This window comes from Limulus polyphemus, unplaced genomic scaffold, assembly GCF_000517525.1.
Source record: "Limulus polyphemus unplaced genomic scaffold, Limulus_polyphemus-2.1.2 Scaffold4366, whole genome shotgun sequence".
NCBI lineage: Eukaryota > Metazoa > Arthropoda > Merostomata > Xiphosura > Limulidae > Limulus > Limulus polyphemus.
This window is the reverse complement of record NW_013669976.1, coordinates 42,973-57,347: the sequence shown is the minus strand read 5'-3', so window position 1 is coordinate 57,347 and position 14,375 is coordinate 42,973. Positions and strand designations below refer to the sequence as shown.

The following is a 14,375-nucleotide window of genomic DNA, read 5'->3' as shown; positions in this document are numbered from 1 at the left end:
CCAGATTCTTCCCTCCTCAAAGATCCAATTTTTGCAATTATTTTGATTTTATTTTCAAAACGGGGGGGGGGGGGGGCGCCCAGTGCGCCGGGCCTAATATCCGCCCTTGTAAATAATTTATAGAAAATTGAAAGATGAACGAGAAGAACTTGATAGGAATTTAAGAGATGAGTTAAAAGAGACGTATATTTAAGGAAGAATTAAAATCAAAAATAATTCTAATTGAAGACGAGATCAATGACTGCATAAAGATTACAACGATAAGATTGAAGAAGTACAAAAGGACATGAACAAGGTCAAAAGTGAAGTAAAGAAAGACATCTGGAAACGAATTATTAAATGAAAAGATTAAAACCAGTCACACTTCTTTCTGCATGGACTCAAGAGTTCCAACCATAAACACCATCTATTATTAAGTATGAAATATAAAAACTTATTTGTTCTACACCTATTACCATTACTGCTCTATCATCTGTCAGTGAAGGACTTTCCTGAACTAATCCGCTCATGACATTATTAAATCCAGCTCCAGAATTTAGCTGGTCATGTCAACATCGGTCAATCGAGAAACCAACGGATTGTGATGAGAAAGTGCTGTGTAAGTCATAACAGACTCATTTAAAATTCATTTCCAGAGTTGTTCTTTAAACTACTTATGCATCAAATTGCTTATGATATATGCATATGAGAACAATATATCCTCCATGCCTACATGCATGACAACTGACAGGCGATGGTATCTACTATTAGACTATGTATGTTTCAGCTAATGTTCTTTACCATTCTGTGGATCTTTAAAGATAATGTAATAACATGAATATTTTCACTCGAGTTATACGTTCGTGAAAGCGGCGTCTGATTGATCTTGGCAATTCGACTTTCTAGAATAACATTCAAACGTTGTGACGATTTAAACGTGATTTATAAATTACTATAAAGAAGAGGCATTGATTACATCTTTTATGTAGTAAAAAAATTAAATTACTGATATACAAGTATGCAAATTCACCCTCCCCACCTCATCTACAGCGTATAACTCATTGTACTGGCAGTGAAATTAGTTTAGCAGCCACGGGAGAGGAGAGGGGAACAACAACAACACAGAATTTAAGTTGCACCGAGAAAAGGCGGTCAATACTTCATATATAAAGCAATCCATAAATTTCAGAGATATTTAATGAATTATACAGTTATACCGTCATGAGGTTCAGGCCTATAACTGATAACTATAACTGATGCTGAAACGTCGTCGAGTGTTTTGTTTTTTTCGAAATTTGAACTCTGATGAGAAATATAGAGAAGACATAATCTTATAAACGATACTTTGTTGTTGTAACTGCTGAAGGGAGGGTTAATCGAACATATGCTAATAAGTTGGCGTGTCGTCACAGATACAAGTAGTTATGCCTTTTAGCATCTATATATTTAATCCGTGGTGAAATCCTAATTGTACTTCAATCCAATATGTTTACGCGGATGCTCTGGAACAACGCCCTCATTTGCATTATTAAGAGTCCATATCACATAACATTCGTAAAGTTTCCATTTACATCAAAGACCGTGACGTCACTTCAAGATTCTGTTCAAAGTGTAAATGTTCCAGTGTATTTCTGTATATATATATATCAATATCCTCCTTCCCCCGATGGCTCAGTGATAAGGTAGCCCATTGTGTAGTTTGTGCTTAACAACAACCACACCAAAACAAACCATATGAACAGAATTTTTAAGCGCCACATATTGAACATAACGTAATGTTTTCTAATGGAAATCATCCGTTTTCTAATATTTTTTATATTTTATTTCTAAGCATTTCAAAAATATTTAAGTGTTATATTCACTGATAAAGCTCCAGCTGTGGATCAAAGATCAAGAGTTCGAGATCGCGATGTGCTACTAAATACGCCCTGCGCTTTCAGCTGTTAGCATGTCATAAGAGTGATAGTTAATTACGCTAGTCGGTTAGGAGCACCTACGTAGGTTGTGCCCTACACAGTTATGCCTACACCTTGGAGTCGCCACTTTCCTGGTCGTTTAGCTCGTGTAGCCCCTCAGTGGCACAGCGGTATGTCTTCGGATTTACAACGCTAGAAACCGGGTTTCGATACCCGTGGTGGGCAGAGCACAGATAGCCCATTGTGTAGCTTTATGCTTAACATCACACAAACAAACAAAATAGCTCATGTATTGTAATAATTGTGTCTTTCGTCATATCCGTAAATAAAAGTCTCCACAGTAGTTCAGTGGTAAGTCTGTCAGCTAAACTAAGTTTCGATAGTCGTGTCATGCGCAGTACTTATTGCCCATCGTATAGCTTTGCGCTTAACAACAAACAAACCGTAACTAAAATGGGTTCACTCTCACTACTCGGGAAGTGGCCGTGTAGAATGTGTAATGCTTTCTTCCGTTTAAAATTTATATGGCGCTAAGACAAATGGTTTGAAAATTTTACCACTAACTAATTTGCGTAAATAACTACTTATTTTCATATTACATATAGTTATTTTTTTACATGAGTGTCTAGTTTCTGAACGTAGTACTTTATTCACGTAGTTTTATTATGTTTTACTTTTCAAATGATGAAAACACGAGTTCGTAAGTACACATACAAAATTCATTAACATTGTATTTGTGATACAGAGTGGCCAACAATGTGTGTGTGTGTGTGTGTGTGGTTTCATTGACGTAAGCACTATAACATCCTTAAAACAACATCGATCTGGCGTTAACGAGAGTAAAATAAATGAAAAAAAGATAATATATCAATCATGACGTAGAGAAAAATAAAAATATCTTATGTTTTTGGAATCAGGTCCTATACATATTTTAGCCTACATAGACGTACCTGGATTATTAAAAGAGGTTACTCAAAGTTAAACAAAGCTTAGTTCGTAAAGCAGACGACCAACTGACTGTTCTTCTTCAGCTCTATGGCCGAATCGATCCTTGATGGCGCCCTGTGCGAAATGAAATTATGCGCTCCTCAAAAAAAAAAAGAAAAAGAAATATATATATATATATATATATATTTTAATTATTTATATACATATATATATATATATATATATAATCAAATAAAAATCTAATCGTCGCATCCCTACGGGTCGACACTCGGTGAGGGCGCACTGCTCGCACTACTTTTGATATGACTCTGCTCAGATCTAAATACTATAGGACACACGCACAAAAAAAACGCAGTTTAATTTATAATTTAGGTATAACAATGTAAAGAAAACAGTTTTAACAATTTTGAAGAAAATATTACTATATGCTATATTCTTATGTTTTAATTTAAGTGTTAGCTAGAGGGAGATGCGGGTGTTAATGATGGCATTCAGATCAAATTGTTTAATAAGATATTTCTAAACCCCTAGAAAGTTCTAAGGTGTGACGTCAATTTTTTGTAGTATATTCGAAACTAGACTATAAACATAAGACAGTTGCGTAGAGTTTTTGTTGTTTTGTTCAAGATAGAGAGTTTAATCAATCAGTGTATTTTAGCGAAGTATTTTGGACCTGTGTTTGCTATTGCGCTTATCCTTATTAACAAGTTAGTTAATTTATTTTACGTTAGTTAACACCATTTGTAATCTAGGCCTACAACAATTTACGACAGTGTGCAAGTGTTGAAGCTTGAAGAAACGTAAAGAGAGAAAATAAACTAAATCATTATAGTTTAGATGGACTGGAGTGTGAATTATTTGCACCAGTTAATTCAAAAGAACCCACCAATGAAAGAACAACTATACAACAACATTTAACAAAATACAAATATAATATTTGAAAGAAGGAACCAAAGAAAGGGGACACAAAAAAAAGCATTAAAAGTGGCTTGGTTGGCAACAAACAAAATTAGAATCCCAGAAAAATATAAAACGTTGGAATTATAAAAGTGTACACCATGGAGGAGATGAGAAACATTTAGTTGAATGAAATAAGGTTTACAAAGTTTCTAGAGTAAATGTATTTAATTCGTCTTTGTAGTCACTATCTATTGAGAAATTTCAGTCGAAGAATACTGAAGTCTCGCGATGTTTGTCTGTATTTTACATACCTGTGATACAGCCCTCAGATTCACAATTCGCCACCCAACAATTGGGCCACGCCCAGCTCAATTATGTTAAGTTTCTATGACGACCAGTTCTTATTAAATGTTTGTTTTATCGTTAATTTTCGTTTATGTGTGAATAAAAAAAAAACACAACGATTGTAAGCACGAGCTTTTGAAGTTTCAGTAACAATTAAGTTCGCTTTTGGTGTGTCGCCAGGACAAATTGTGTGGGATGAACAGTCCATAAGCTTCACAGCTTCAAGGTGTCACGTGACCATGTTGCTATACCTACCACGCAACCAGTTTGTGTTGTAAAATTGCCAAAGCTTTATTCCACCATTCAAAAGGTCTTTCGGATTTTTACATGCATATTTTATATAACCGAATAAGAAGAAAAGCATCATTTTCATTAGTCCTGGTTTAAATGATTCTGAAACTAAAATTGAATTCAGAAAAAAAAATCAAAACATTTCACTAATTATACTTATCATAAGACATTAGTACTAGGCCTATTATATTCTTTAAACACTACATTCTTTATGTAGTCCATCAGGGATTTTCAAGAATTAGAATAGTGTACAATAGTAGTATTCCAATCACACTGTATTTGTCATATCCATTGCCGGTGACGCGTTTCCCTCAATCCAGAGCTGTTTAAGGTCGGAAAACTATTTATATGAGTAATAAAAAATTTGTAAAAATTATATATCATGTATGAATAGTAATGTCATAAAGTACAGAAACAAGATAGGGATGAATACACAAGTTATACAAAAATCAATACATAAGTAGCCAAATCGTTCCAAAAATAACTTTTATTTATAATTAAATGTGGAATTCCTGTCAGTTGCATGAATTCCGGTTTGAAAAAAAAGTATTTAAACTGAATAGTGATATACAGTCTTACAATGGCTAATAACCATAAGCTTGTAAGATTGACTCAGTAGTTACTGGCTACTTATGTAGGGATTTTTGTATGTTCTTACGTGTTCATCCTTGCCTTCTTTCTGTATTTTTGACATTGTCATCTCTACATCATACTTAATTTTTGCAATTTGTATTTATTACTTGTTTCTCCTCATTTTTAAAACAATTTCATTGAAGTAGACTGATAATTTAACACTTTATTTTTATAATTCAATGGTAATATATACTGTTAATATCAAATCAGTTTCTGTAATTTGGGATTACATTGGATTCCTTCAGAATGGTACAAGTACCCCATACAACTTCACCCAAACTCACTGCATGTGAGACTATCATACATATCCTAGATCATGGAGTATGATGGTACCATGCATACACATACAGGTGCAAGGCTCGGTCCCATTGAAAATTTAAAGACAGTAGACCGATATATAATGTATTGCTTTCATAATTAAGAAACTGGTGTTTTAAAACTCATACATCAATAACACGTGCCCTAATCTGTCAGTTGCATAAATGCTTGATCTCCTTGATACCTTGAATATTAATTTAGGTGGCTCTTTCTTTCTTTCTATATTTTTATTGAAATTGTTGTGGCAGATATTATGTTAGTGGAAGGAAAAGTCACAAATAGTCGTTATATAAGAACAACTTGTCCTGCCATCTAAAGACCAGAAACGAAATTGTTACTTATGAAACCTGGAAATAATATGTGCCCCTAAACAGAACTCACTGCTGAGTAGTAGTTTTTCCTTTTTATTACTTCTCCACAAACATAAGTGTGATAGAAGAACAGAATAATCTTACTGTTATACAGGCTGTGAAACACTCGATAATGACCCATCCCTAGATACTAAGTACTACTATACTCACTGATAAGCCATTTGTTACAACAATTATTATGGTGTGAACATCTTTTACACCAATCTTTAACTGATTCAATCTCAAATTCAAACATTTTTTTTTGTATTTTTTGTGGTTCGCGAATTACTTCCACCCCTGTTCTGTGCATTTAATGAAGCGTCAATGCAATTTTCCTATTACTCCTCATCAAAATAAGGTCATGTTATTTAAGCGCACATGGGTGATTCCTGATTAAGGAATACCACGAGATTTGGTGTTCGCCGCCCCTGCTCCGTTTAACTGACCTTTCGGCACTCCTTGGTTACAAATTTCGAGTATGTGAAGTTTCGGTCACAACTCAGAGTGCGTGAAGATTCGATCATAACTCCGGTATCTTAAACTTTGAAAACTGCTCGAATGGGTAATAAAAACACTGTTACATATTTAACATAGTAACAAATGTATCAACCCTTCGACAAGATTTTTTTTCATCATCAGATACAAATAGTTTACATAAACACGGTAAGATATATAAAGTACGAAACAAAGAGGTCACGTGTCCGGGGATTGTTTGACAGCTTAGTAACCCCTTAAGCCTAAATGACTAGCTTTGGTGTCGTGTCATTTTTCACTGAAGTTCCCGCCAACGAAGCTTTTAACATTGTCCTGATCTCTACATTAATGACCCCAATTGTTAATTCATATCCCTAGTACACTTTTTGTCTCCCTCTTAGAAGTTATAACAACCAAAACCAACCTCATTTTCAACAACAAAAATTTATCCATAAAGATGGTTTAAGTATGCGCAATCCTGTTTCACCTGTTCTGGCCAACGTATTTATGGCCCAACTGAAGGCACACCACTTACAGTCCGCGCTTCCACCCCCCCCCCCCCTTACCTCGGTACAGTTATGTCACGACACTTTTGCTGGTTTCAATTCTATAGAACACATAGAAAGTTTCTTTGAACACATAAACTTCATTCATCTGAACATTAAATTTTCGACTGAACACGAAAATCACCAAAAGTTATCGTCTCTTAACCTCGACATTATTAGATCTGACACACAGTTCAAACCAAAAGCCACCATAAAAACACTCACACGGACCTCTACATACCCTAGAATTTCGCTCATGAAACTAAAAAAAAATATATACTCTAAAAAAACCTTACAAACACAACTTCGAGACTCTGCTCAACTGGCTACATAAAGCATCCATTCCTTCACACGAATAACATTTCAGCAGTTATTGTTGAAAAATTCGCACAAAAGCAACACAACAAAAACGTCAAAACTTCACGAACAAACTTAATACTAATGAAGCAACCAACGACAAAACGTTTCCTCGCAGTTTCCCATTCATCCCTGAAATCAGCTGAAGAATAGTTCATAGTTGGAGAAAACTTGCCAATAATTAAACATAAAACTCAAATTCACCCAAAAACCTTAATCATTACTAAATACAAGTTATGTAGAATCACACAATACCAACGTCATTTATAAAATAATGTGATATAACTGTCCAGAATTGTACATCGGAATAAAATTGGAAGCTCATATTACAACCCAACTCTTTGAATTTTGACAATATTTTCGTAATTTGTCACCTTGTTGTTTCCTAAAAATTTGTCAATAACATTTTTAAAGGCAATTCATGTGTTTTTTTTCAACTTTCCTCATTGTCTTTTCGAACTGTTCATCCCAAGTAAATTTCCTAATCTGAGGCCCAACAAAAATCCCTTTTTTAAGTTTTCCTGCTGAAAGAGCTAGGAATTGTCCACATAGATACTTGAAACAGTTGCCATCTTTGTCTAAGGCCTCTACAAACTGCTTCATCAAGCCCAGTTTTATATGAAGTGGAGTTAATAGGACTTTTATTGTGTGAACCAAACTTTCACGTTCAATGTTTTTCGATCCTGATATCAGCCTGACTCTGCGTAGCCATTAATTCTTTATCCAGTATTGATTTCGTGCTCTGCTGTCCCATTCACACACACAAAAAAACATGGAAACTTTGTATAACTGGATTATTCACCCAACAACATACAAAGGGCTTTTAAGTCTCCACAAAGATTCTGTAATGTTTTAACTTTATTTCTTTACAACATATTTACTACAAATATAACAGAATATATTTTGGTCATTTACACGACCTTTTGTTGCCATAGCGATGAATAAATAATAATGAAAAGAAAAAATATTGTCAAAGCGCACGCACAAACAAATACTATCCAGAAATGACAGGTCACGCGTCCTGTCAACCGTTTATATACTAGCGGTATGTTTCTAGTGGGTTCCAGAACGATGGATAAGACTCACGTCGCGATTGGTCTAGAGAAATCTATAACCAGTGGTTGTCAATATTTTAAGCACAACAAAATGTGACCCGATTTCAATGAAAATTAGTCACTTATATAAAAGTACATATGGCGTTTTGTGAGAAATCTGTACGTGATGCAAAAAATGGATATCATTTTCGGATTCAGCGTACAGGAATTATTGTAGAACATGTAAAAATGTCAAGACAATAAAACCATCGGAGGCCTGTGTTATTGGTAGATCTGGCGAATGGGTTATTTTCAAGTGTATTTTTATTAGTCATTACGACATCTTTGATCTACTTATTGACACAACTAGTGATGTGTTCTGTAGTAGTAAGTCTTTCATTGACTTACGTTGCTCTTCCTTATTGGTCTCAATCATAACTATTCTGTTGTTCAACTTGTCATAATCTATTGTAGCAGCGACTGCTATATATTAATACAAATGGCGCGCAGCTAACGTATTATGCTGAACCAATCAGCAGAAACGTAACATATCATAATTCTTATCGCATGTTTTCAACCACTCAAATCCGACTAAGTGCATCAAAATGGCTACTCTTCACCAATAACAGTGTAAATGACATGAGATCTAAAAAGAAACTAGAGTATTGTATCGTGATTTGTTTTATATGAAGATAACGATAAAAACCTGAATGTTCGGACGTGAAATATAAAAACACTATAATATTCTTTATTGTGTGGTAAAAATGAGTATATATTCTGCATTAATTGGCTGTACTGAGAACATATTAGTACATACCGGAGATATTAAGCCTACTTTTCTCACAAGTCAAAACGCTTGCTTTGCATCATTTCATCTTTGCGGTACAGCATGACAAACACACAAGACTGATCGGATGATCTGTATCACAACAGATTTATCAGCCCACCATGACAAAGGCTCGGGACATGCCGAATGTGTTATATCATACCAGTTATACCAGTACAGTGTCTTAAATACATGTACATAAAACTACGTCATCCTAACTTATATATATTACTTTATCTAAAGTTCTAGGTTCTATTCTCCGGGGAGCAAGAAGATATCCTAACCAATACATTCCTCGTGATAAAATCACATAACGTGGGTTTCACAACTTAAGCATTCTATTATCCAGTAACTTAACAAATTTTTATAAAATAATAACTAGATCTTTGCTTTCAACGCAGGAAACTCCTTTGTTAACTCATAGCGTTTAATTGTATTCTCTATTCCTCAAGGGATCCCAAACTATATCATAACAAAGCCCGGGGACAAGTAAATATAGATTCATTCTGATAATGTGTACTTTACAGTATGAAAGTGATGTAAAAATTAATGAGCCATATTTGTAAAAGGACCAACATCCCACGAACTTACATAACAATGTAAACCTCGGATTATTCTGTATTTAGCCTGTCAAAGCTTCTAGACAGCTTCTTCTGAATGCATGAGCGTGTCAGAATGTGGCTTTTAAAAAAAATAAAATTCAATATTTTTTGCATTAACCTAACATTAAACATCAATTCAGTCCCAAAAATAACCCTTAATTTTAAATATTCATGTGAGAATTTCAATTCCACAATTAAATTCACTTTGTTAAGAAAATATTGTTTTTTAACACGACCGACTTGGTTGGTATGGTAGTTACAGCACTCAATTCTCAATCTACGGGTCACGGGTTCGAATCTTATCACCGACCATGCTCGTCCATGAGCAATCTCACTATACGATCAACGTAGCCCAAGGGTTGGCGGCGGATGGTGTTGACTAGCTACTTTTCTTCTAGTCTATCACTTATAAATTTGGGAACTAGTGCAGATAACCCTCAAATAGATTTGCATTAAATTCAACAAACAAGCTTCACACCACTTGTGGAGTGAGAGTGACCTACTGGATAGCGTACCGGGACTGTGAATTCGAAGATTCAAGGTTTGAGACTCGTTGCCGAAAAACTCTCGCTCTACAGTTTGGGGACGTTTGTGAGGGTGGCTGTCAAATCCTGCTACTTTATTGGGCAAAAGTGCCCAAAAGTTAGCGATGGTTGCTATTAACTAGTTGCCTAGTCTCTAGTCTATCAGGTGGAAACTAGGGATAGCTATGTGCATAGTTTGAGCGAAATTATAGACAAACACAACACGTGTCAAGTAATTTCAGTATTCCAGTAGTTTACTGTGGTGAGTGTGCAGCTTGACAAAATGTTTTGATCATTTATTGTTCTCTTTATAAACTGATAACTCGATCTATTAGCAGTAGACAATCCCCATTCCGTGTAAACTGGAACCACAATATCAGTTTGTTATATTAATATTTTCGGTTTTTTAAAAAATATCCTCCGTTAAGCCTGGGGGATTATAACGGGTTTCGATACCAGCAGTGAGCACCAACAGATAGCCCATTGTAGAATAAAAACAAAAACTAACAAATATTTAGGCTGGGTTAATTTCTTTTATCGTGATCTCTAATTTCTAACGTTGTTTTATTTGTTTTTTGTGGGTTTTTTACGGATGCTTATTAATGTGGCTACTTTTTCACCACGTAAGTGCTTCGATAAACTTAAGCTATACAGAATTAAAAGGATCTAATCGTTCTTTAATTTTAAAAGGTCTTCTTTCATTCGAAAAGTACTCATCTAAAGTAGCGTACTTAACTTGTTGAAACCTTACCTTTCGTTTTATAGCCTGATGTAAGCTCAGACAAGTAACTTCACAAAGGACGTCCGTTATGCCTAACAAACAATCGTCACAACAGCAGAAGCTATCTTTCTGTTCGAAGTACCCAGCCATTAGCTAAGGACTGAACTTTTCCACTGGGTTGGTAGTGTCCGAGAGTTTTTAATTTTGAACTACTTTTCTCAACCCGATCGAGCGTCACGAGGTTCCAAAATTGCACCAGACAGAAACGACATATGTGGAATATTTGTTGCTCTTGACTAAAACGTCAAGAGAGAGAAAAAACTACTCACGTTCTTTCGTATTGGAATTCTCCAACTTGTTAGTATGGAATAATGTGCGAAATAAAATACAACAGTATAGCTTACGAAAAGCTACAACACTGATTTAATCTGTCAATCACAATGTAACAATAACATTTCGAAACAGACATTTAAAATAGGAGAAAATAGGAATTTTCGTGATAAATTATCGAACAGGATACATTAACTCATTAAAAAATATGAAGCAAACACTGACGACGTTCTTTAATAAACTCCGATTTGACCTTATATATTAAATCGGGTTTGTCAAATCTGACCTTATCTGCGTAGTAAATTAAATCGTAAAGAAAACTTTCGCAGAAGACTTAACAACGTCTTTATATACGTGTGTAATTATTCCTGTGGTATACTTCGACAAAAAAAAAGAATTATTAAAAAATTTCTTCAGATAGAAATTGAATTTAAAAATGAAAACGATTCTGTGATGACCCGGTTAGAGCAACAAATATATTTTGTTTTCGGATGTCGTGACGCCGAAATGAAACGCAACTAAGATGCTCAGATTTCAAAACACAGTTCATGCTCAGTAGCAATGGAAACCATCCGGATCACGATTCATCAGTTAAGAAATATAAGCGCAATAGATATAGAATGAAGAAAAGCTCCAGTGTAAAGCTAGTCTCCAAGACCAGATCACGTGTCCAAAGTCCGATAAAAACGCGTGTTGATGCGATTCAGACTTAATTCCGACAATTCATTTCAGAAAAGCTGACTTAATTTGATAGTCTAGTAGGAGTTTCAGTTACTGTTTTGTTCTTTCAGGCCTTGGAAAGAATCGCATAATCTATTGGGCTGCTTGCTGATCTGCAGCTGTGTAGTTGTCGCGCAAAGGCCGGAAGGTCCGGGACTCACGCCCACATAGGATCTCTTGCTGTACTGGTAGAAGACAAAAATAGCGGCCTTAGAAATCTCAAACTGTGCTGACAGGGTGTGGGTAATTTCACGTTATCTATCACGAACTGTTTTGTTTTTCATGCTCCTTACAATGGTTCTTTAGGTTCATTAACTCAAGTGTGAATACCAAGAACACCATGCCTCACATTATTCGTATAATGAAGACCCGAAGAACGACAGAGACTACAATGAGAGAAAATCAAAAATAGAACTATAAAGTTTTAACGTGAAGATGTATCTTTACTGTTTTGCACTTAATGAATTGCCGATGGTCTAGTGAAAGTGGCATGCAAGAAAGAAGCAACCGAAAAAGTGACCCAGGGGGTGTAAGATGTTCCTCCCCCACTTCATTTTGGAAAGAATTTTGGTAAAATAGTAAGTATAAAAATGGATAATAATATGCACTTTAAAATAGAAACTGTCACGTTATATATATATGTATACAGAGATTGAATGTATTATTTTACAACGATTTTGGAGTATCACAACTTCATTATCCATGTCGCAACGTCCAGTCATGTTCTAGCTGACGACAGTGCATCTTTACAATAGCCACGCTATGTAGTTTCCATTGTAAAAGGTTCTCTCTCTTTCGATTGTCATATCTAAATCACACCACTCCTCCTTGTTTGCTTTCTATAATTCATCTAGTGTACGAGGTCGACTTTTTCCCAGCGTCCATTTTAAACAGTCCACGCACACAGAAATCCGGCGACTTGACTGTTATGGCTTTGTATGGAGCAGCATGAATACCCGATTCATTATCCAACTGCTTGAGATATGTAACAGTTAAACGAACAAATCATGGAAGAAACGTGTGTATACATGACATTTGTCACTTTTACTTTCTAATTTTGTGCATTGTTGTCTGGGTAACGTGGACGGTGCTTGCTACTGACCTTTGTGTTCGTGGATTCTCACCTGTTAAAAGACGCCACACTTTGCTTACCACGCTGGGGTATGACTTGATTTATAATTTTTTCTAGATGTTCCTGGTGGCCCAAGTTGATCCATATTTCGTTTTTTTTTTCTTATTCTGTTAAGTACAAGGAATATCCTCGTCTTGAAAATTCTAAATCCCCAGTCTAAACACATCTTTAACATCTCAGTGTATCAATATCGTTTTTTTGTACTTGAAAAAAGGGCTGTTACATACCCTTCTCATAAACGATCAATTTTAGATACCATTACACTATACCAAACATTTTTTTAATGTAAATATGTAGTTCTGATACATTCCATATATATATGTAGTAGTAAAGGTACCCGGAAGTGCCGAACTTGGAAAATAATGCTAAAAATAGGGATGTTTGCCGACCCCTTCCACAATTATGAGTTGTAGCACATAAACCGTTCATTCCATGCAAAGAATACCCGTGCTTTGGCATTAAGCATTACTTTCATTTGATACTGACCTTCTCTCTCACTTGAGCCCTCATTCAAAGCATTAAGGCAGTAAAATTTAAATAGCTGCTAAACTGCAACCGTTCGTCCGATTACTTATTCATTTTTTTTTTGGGGGGGGGGTCACTCAAGTTTCTCTACCAAACGTAATCAACATTGATTCAGCCAGTTCCTCACAACAACTTGTGGCAACAGATACACATGGTAGAGAAACAGAGTAAAGTTAAACTATCGATTATCCTGCATCGTTTAAACCACCAAAATACGATAAACTAGTTGACGTAATAAACCTATCAATTAGTTGGCCTATAACGAGGCTATATAATCTGGATATTTGGTTATCTTTATCCAGTCCTGTATAAATGTTCCCATTTTTCACAGAAAACAAAACTAGCTACCGTATCAGAAAATGAAAATAAATAGCCTCACTAACTATAGTAATTACACTCACAAAGTGTTCGTTAGTGTATACTAAGTCTACCGATGATACCCATACTAACTGGAGGAAAGACATTCTTAAAATGAAAAAAAAAAAAGACGCTAACAATCAATTCTGCTTTCTTCTTGAAATTTGTGAAAATTACGTCCCTTTATCGAATAAAGCAATTTGAGGAACAATTGTATGTATATATCTGAACAATGAAGGAGTTCTTGTGATACACACTCGTTCATTACTATTGAATTGTAACCAGGGCAACAGAATGTGTTATAACATGATCCTTTAATGTGTTATCTATTTACATGGTTGTATATCCTTCATAAACAGAACGTTTAGACTGTATTACACATGGCTGTATATAGACAAGATGACAACGCTGTAGTCTACTTAGTAATATGTGGTTACGACAATAAACTATAGTCTACATGATAGTATATGGTTAAGACAACTAGACTGTCCACATGGTAATATATGGTTACGACAACTAAACTATAGTCTACATGGTAATATATGGTT

General features: G+C 35.1%; 1 protein-coding gene and 1 long non-coding RNA gene across 2 annotated transcripts in view; one reads left to right on the top strand and one right to left on the bottom strand.

Annotated features, from left to right (window-relative positions):
* Window positions 1-14,375, bottom strand: part of LOC106471040 — a 25,685-nt gene that overhangs the window by 3,338 nt on the left and 7,972 nt on the right. The gene's annotated exons all lie outside the window — the stretch shown is intronic.
* Window positions 1-14,375, top strand: part of LOC111088758 — a 31,992-nt gene that overhangs the window by 13,230 nt on the left and 4,387 nt on the right. Inside the window, exon 3 of the long non-coding RNA XR_002613180.1 lies at window positions 10,808-12,391. This is a non-coding gene — a long non-coding RNA (uncharacterized LOC111088758). The remainder of the gene's footprint in view (window positions 1-10,807; window positions 12,392-14,375) is intronic.